Here is a 5,469-nt window from a genome sequence, read left to right as displayed (position 1 = left end):
TGAACCTTCATCTTAGACCACTTCAACATTTTCTCCTACGTGATATATATTTTACAATTGATAGGACAAAATCTCTCTTTAATATTTGCATATCATCAATCTAGTCTATTTTCGCCTTAAGTTTACTTGAATTTGGCATTAACATTTAGTTTTTCATTTTTAAAAGATTAAATAATAGAGCCATTTGACTTTGTGCCACTTGCCAATGTTTAAATACAATAAACACTTTGATTTTTGCTTAATATTGCAGAAGCTGCAACTGGAAAATTCTATCCTGTGTTGTAGACAATGGATATATTCCACAGGAGTTTTGAGTTTTAAGCTCTGATTTCCAAATTATGTTTTAAAAAGTATATCATCCCGTCCGCACTAAGTTAGGTGATTACAGATACGAAACTTACACCCACCTTTGGAAAGAGTTCTAGAGAGAGAAGCCCTACCAACGGTTTGTTCTTGGCTAACACAGAACATTGTATTATTTTTCAAACAAAAATTTGAAATCAGCTTATACCTAACCTCAGAACGAGGGACAGATGCTTTTCTCCGGCGTTCTGTTTGCTGCAATTTGTGCTGAGAGATTCGCTGGTCGTTTTAAGGCGATTTTTACGCCCCCTCCTTGCTGCGACCTCCACCTGCGCTATGGGCCCTGCCCGGTGGGAAAGGGAGAGGGCAGAAGGGACCCCAAAACGCACTCTTGGGGATGCTCCTGGGTCAGTGAGCAAGTGATTTCCCCCTGCGGGTTCATCTAGTTCCCGTTAGCTCAACCCTGGGTTTAGAGGAAGAACGAAATCCAGAGAGGGAAGCTGGGAGGGGAATCCGTGGCAAAAACTCATGGAAAAAAAAAGCTGTTTCAAGAACTCTGCTGCAACCCGCCAAGGAGTGGCTTTGCTCAAGCTTCTGTAACCAGCTGCTTCTCCCTGCTCCTCGAACTTGCTTGAGTTCCGAGGGAAGCGCCTGCTTTTTGGGTGCGTGGCCAGGGTGGGTGGTGGCCAGGATTCGAAGGCAACAGCGAGGGGGAGCGAGTTCCCGGGATGGAACTTGATGCAGAACCCGGGGTCTCATCTAGGGGCTCCCCACGGCTTCGGGTGCAGGGGCTGCGACTGGTTTTTTATTTGGCGGAGGCGTGGTGGGTAGGAGGCAAAGTGCCAAGGGCTTTCCCGGGCTCACAGTGGCACACGCTCAGCTACTGCCCGCGGTGGCGCTCTGCTTAACCCCTGCTTGGGCCCTGCACGCGGCGGCGGTCAAAGGGCGTGCTCGCGGCAACCGCAGGGCACGCGGGCCAGCCGCGCGGGGGGCGGGGCGGCGGTGGCGGTTGCGGGGCATGCGCGGCTCCGCGCGCGGCTTCTCAAACATGGCGGCGGCGGTGTGACGCTCAGTGCCGGCTCGCGCGATCTGTGGGACGGAATTTCGTTGTTTTCACCGACGAGACTGTAGGTACTTGGTGATTTCGGGCCCCGTAAGGAATGGAGAGGCGGAGCTGTGTCTCCCAGACCCTGACCGTTGTCCGTGGGCGGGCGGGGAGAAGCCATCGGCGCGCGTCCCGTGTGAGGAACGCCCCCTTACGATCCCGCCGGTGTCCCACCTAAGCTCGGCCTCGCGCTCCGGTCTCCCGCCCTCGGCGCCCTCCGCGGACGCCCCTCAGCCGCTCTCGCGCTTGTTCTCACGCCGTCCCGGGGCCCCTTAGCCTGCTGCGGGATTTGGGCGCTCGGCCGATAGCTTCCAACAGCCCCCTCGCCTGAAGCGCGGACAGCGCCCTCCGGCGCATCCTCCCCGCCGTGGGTAGGGCCGGGCCGGGGCCCGGGGGGCGTCACAGTGGGCGGCGGGACCGAGGAGGGAAGTTGACTTTGCCTGGTCTGGGCCGGGGTAATTCTTGGAGTTTGGGAGGGAAACAGCGGCCCGGAAGGATGCGCCTGTGGCGTCGTGCGGGTGCGGATCCTGGTGCCAGGTGCGCGCAGCGGGGCTCCTGGCGGGGGCTGGAGGCGACGGTGGCTCACTCTAGCTGTGCAGCGGGACCGGAGGGCGCGGCCGGTCCCGGGCTGCCCGGGAGGCGAGGGGGGCCCCAGGCCTCCTGAGGGGTCGAGAGGCGGTCGCGATCGCCGTGCCTCGCGGCCTGACCGAGTGTAGGAAAAGTTGTTGCTTTCACTTAGGAGCAGTCCGGAAATGGTTTCTTAACCTTCTCGCTTTTTTCACCTGGATAGGGCTTGTGCCCTATCCAGGTGTGAAGAGCCGGAGGGAGAACGGGTCTAGGCGAATTTGCTTGATTTTACGCCTCGAGGTTGTACGTATATAGCTTCCTGGGCTGACCTGTAATTCGGCTCCCCCACCTCCGAAATGTTTGGGCAGCGAAAGTATTTACTTACAGGCTCCGGTTTAATACTATTGATTTTTTAAGAAGGAAGTTGTTAAACATTTGTCAAGCGTCACAAAGTGTGATTGCAATTTGAAATTTGCTTGTTTGTAAATTAGGAGATTAACGATTATGACTTACTTTAGGGCATCTCTAGAAAGTTAATAGATTGGTTAGTGGGGGTAAACTGAGGCAGAGAAAGTAAATAACTTGCTTACGATCAGATGATTTACAAAACTATTGGAGATAGTTTTTTTTTTTTTTTTTTTTTTTTTTTTTTCCTGAAACAACTTCAGATGCTGCTACATTTCAGTGCTCCCAGAGCTATTCATATTTATGTTTTGAGGGAAAAGTGTTATAAGACCATACAACATTTAGGGAGTGCAACTGCCTCTGATGAACAAGTGTTTCATGACAGTGGTTCATAGGCACATATTTAATGCTTTTCAATAACAGCGCAGGGAAATGTTTTTCAATAATGACGATTTTGTCTTTTATTTTTCTTAATTACTCATTAAAGTATTTCCAATGACAAATGTACTTTCAGGCTGTTTGTGGTTTTTTTTTTTTTTTCTATTTAATGGGAGGAATGTGAAAATTAAGCTTTTGGAAATGAATCCAGTGGGATTTTGAGAAAAGAGAGTTTATGAGTATTCACCTGATGCCTTGTTTATAGCTTTATATATAACCTTTAAAACAGTTTGATAGATTGTGAAGAAAAAACATCATTTAAAATGGCTTTGAAAGTTTTGAATAAACTTTATATTACATATATATATAATGCAGCCACATGTGCTTCTTAAGGATGTATACCTGTTTACCCCAGAGAACCTGATTTGCTTTGGAATTGGTAGTTGGAAAAAAAGATTGGTGTAACTATACTGCATTATATGTGCTGATGCTCTAAAGTTGTTAGTGTCATGACATGTACAAAAAACATTGGAGTCAGTCTGAAAAAGGTGTATCAGTTTTTCTCATGAGGCGGTTGGTCAGTCCTTTTGATTAATGATTCCATCAACACGTCTTTATTAAGCACCTGTGCAGTCTTTACTATGTAGTTCAGTTTATTCAGAGCCCACTCTGTGTGCTAATTTCTGGGTGTTTACGGCTTTCCACCTATAGTTTAATTCCTGAAAATTTCAGGGGGTTATAGCTACAAAAATCAATATGAATGCAGAACAAGTATTCCTTGCATTCAAAGGATGAACTCGAGAAGTCAGTATTTTTGTCATAATTATCCAAACAAAATTCTGAGTGTAACTGCAAATTATTTCTGACTTATGTGATATTAACTTTGTGATTTTTTGTTAGGATTATATAAAGCTATATATTTTCATGAGATTTTTTCTGGTTCAAATAGATAACATACTGGTTAAGCTTGAGGGGAAAAATGAGTTGCTGGTATAAATAGAAATCAATAGGTGCCCTGGAGATTGGGTATTTTTTAATACTAAGCAACTTCACTTCTAAGTAGTTTAAGCTGTCATTAAGTTTTAACTGGTATTTTAAAGCACTTTGTTTTTTCAAAATATTTCAGAAATCTCTGAGCTCAGAAACAAATAAGGGTTTTGATTGTCAGCCATAAGGCAGATGTGACTCTCATTTTCTTTTGGGGTTGTTCCTTTTTAGCTGCCTGCCTGTTCTTCCAGATGCTTCCTATCACTCCTCTTCCTGCCCCTGTTCCCTATGCTATTGGTGTCTGTTTCCGCATCAGTGAAACGGCCAGGGTAATCCTTTGCTGCTTCACTGAGAAATAATTAATGATGGTAAAGTGCCTTGAAAAGGCTGAGTAAATACCAAGTCTTTTGAATTAACATGATGTAGCCACTTGTTCCATTTAAGGAAGAGCCAAATCCCAATTTTAGTTTGAGCTCTTGGGGGTGGGAGAGAAAAGTTTCACTTGAATATTTTACTGCCTTTCTCTTTAGGTTGATAGCAGTGACTTTTGTAACTCTAGTAACTGGAACATGGGTGGATGCAGCAGTATCCTCTGCTGTTTGCCTTATTAGTCATCTCTAGTCTTTTTTTTTTTTTTTTTTGGTCTGGTTATCCTGTCTGCCATTTCCCCCCCTCTGTTCTCATTCCACTTGTGGATGGAAATCTGATGTAGTCTCTATTAGCTGCCCTCTTGGGGTGGGGAGGGTAGGTCTCATTATCTCCTCATAGTCATATTCCTGGTTTTTAGGATGTACAAGAACAAAGTGGGCTCTGCCAGCTATCAACCTTAGAGCTATGAGCTGTGGTGCAAAGTTTAGTCTGGCATTGCCAGAAGGTGTTTTGTAGTTTGCAGCGGGCAAATCAAGCATCCCTAAGAATTTTAGAACCATTATTAATGTCTGAGAATTACCACATAATTCCTTAGAATTTGAATTGATTGTTGATTCCAGGAACTAAAAACCTGGCCATTTTGAAAATGGCAAATGTCGATTTTTTTTTTTTTTTGAGTTGGGGTCTTGTTCTATTGCCCAGGCTGAAGTGCAGTGGCACGATCTCAGCCCCCAGCAGCCTCTGCCTCCTGGGTTCAAGCAGTTTTCCCACCTCAGCTTCCCCGTAGCTGGGATTACAGGGGTGCACCATCATGCCCAGCTAATTTTTTCGTTTTTAGTAGAGACGGGTTTCACCATGTTGGCCAGGCTGGTTTCAAACTCCTGACCTCAGGTGATCCTCCTGCCTCGGCCTCCCAAAGTGCTGGGATTACAGGTGTGAGCCACAGTGCCCACCTGTGTTGGTGGTTTTGAAGGAAAGACTTTATACCCTTTCCTGGCTTTGGGGCTTAATATTTACGATCTCTTTGTCTTGGGGAAATAGATAAAAGAAACCACTGGTGTTTATCTTAGATTAAAATGCATAATTTATACCATTATATGAATACTGGTATAATTTAGTGGTAAGTACATTTTTTAGGCTCTAAGTACCTTAGGCTTTGGTTACCATTTATAAAAAGATTACAGAGTTGGTGGTGGTTCTTTTTGATATGGGGTCTTGTTCTGTTACCCAGGCTGGAGTGCAGGTGTGATCTTGCCTCATTGCAACCTCCGCCTCCTGGTTTCAAGTGATTCTCCTGCCTCAGCCTCCTGAGTTGCTGGGACTGCAGGCACACACCACCACACCTGTCTAATTTT

General features: G+C 46.0%; 1 protein-coding gene across 4 annotated transcripts in view; it reads left to right on the top strand.

Annotated features, from left to right (window-relative positions):
* Positions 1 to 1,294: 1,294 nt before the first annotated feature.
* The window catches only part of SCML2 (Scm polycomb group protein like 2), a 126,370-nt gene continuing 122,195 nt past the window's right edge, over positions 1,295 to 5,469 (top strand). For 2 of the 4 annotated variants that reach the window (XM_037742795.1, XM_037742792.1), the window contains exon 1: positions 1,295 to 1,434. The gene's annotated coding sequence lies outside the window, so the exon portion shown is untranslated. The remainder of the gene's footprint in view (positions 1,435 to 5,469) is intronic. The other 2 variants (XM_017540627.2, XM_037742793.1) reach the window with 1 other exon arrangement.

The sequence above is a fragment of the Cebus imitator genome, unplaced genomic scaffold (genome assembly GCF_001604975.1).
Source record: "Cebus imitator isolate Cc_AM_T3 unplaced genomic scaffold, Cebus_imitator-1.0 Scaffold128, whole genome shotgun sequence".
Lineage (NCBI taxonomy): Eukaryota > Metazoa > Chordata > Mammalia > Primates > Cebidae > Cebus > Cebus imitator.
This window is presented reverse-complemented; position numbering and strand designations above follow the sequence as displayed.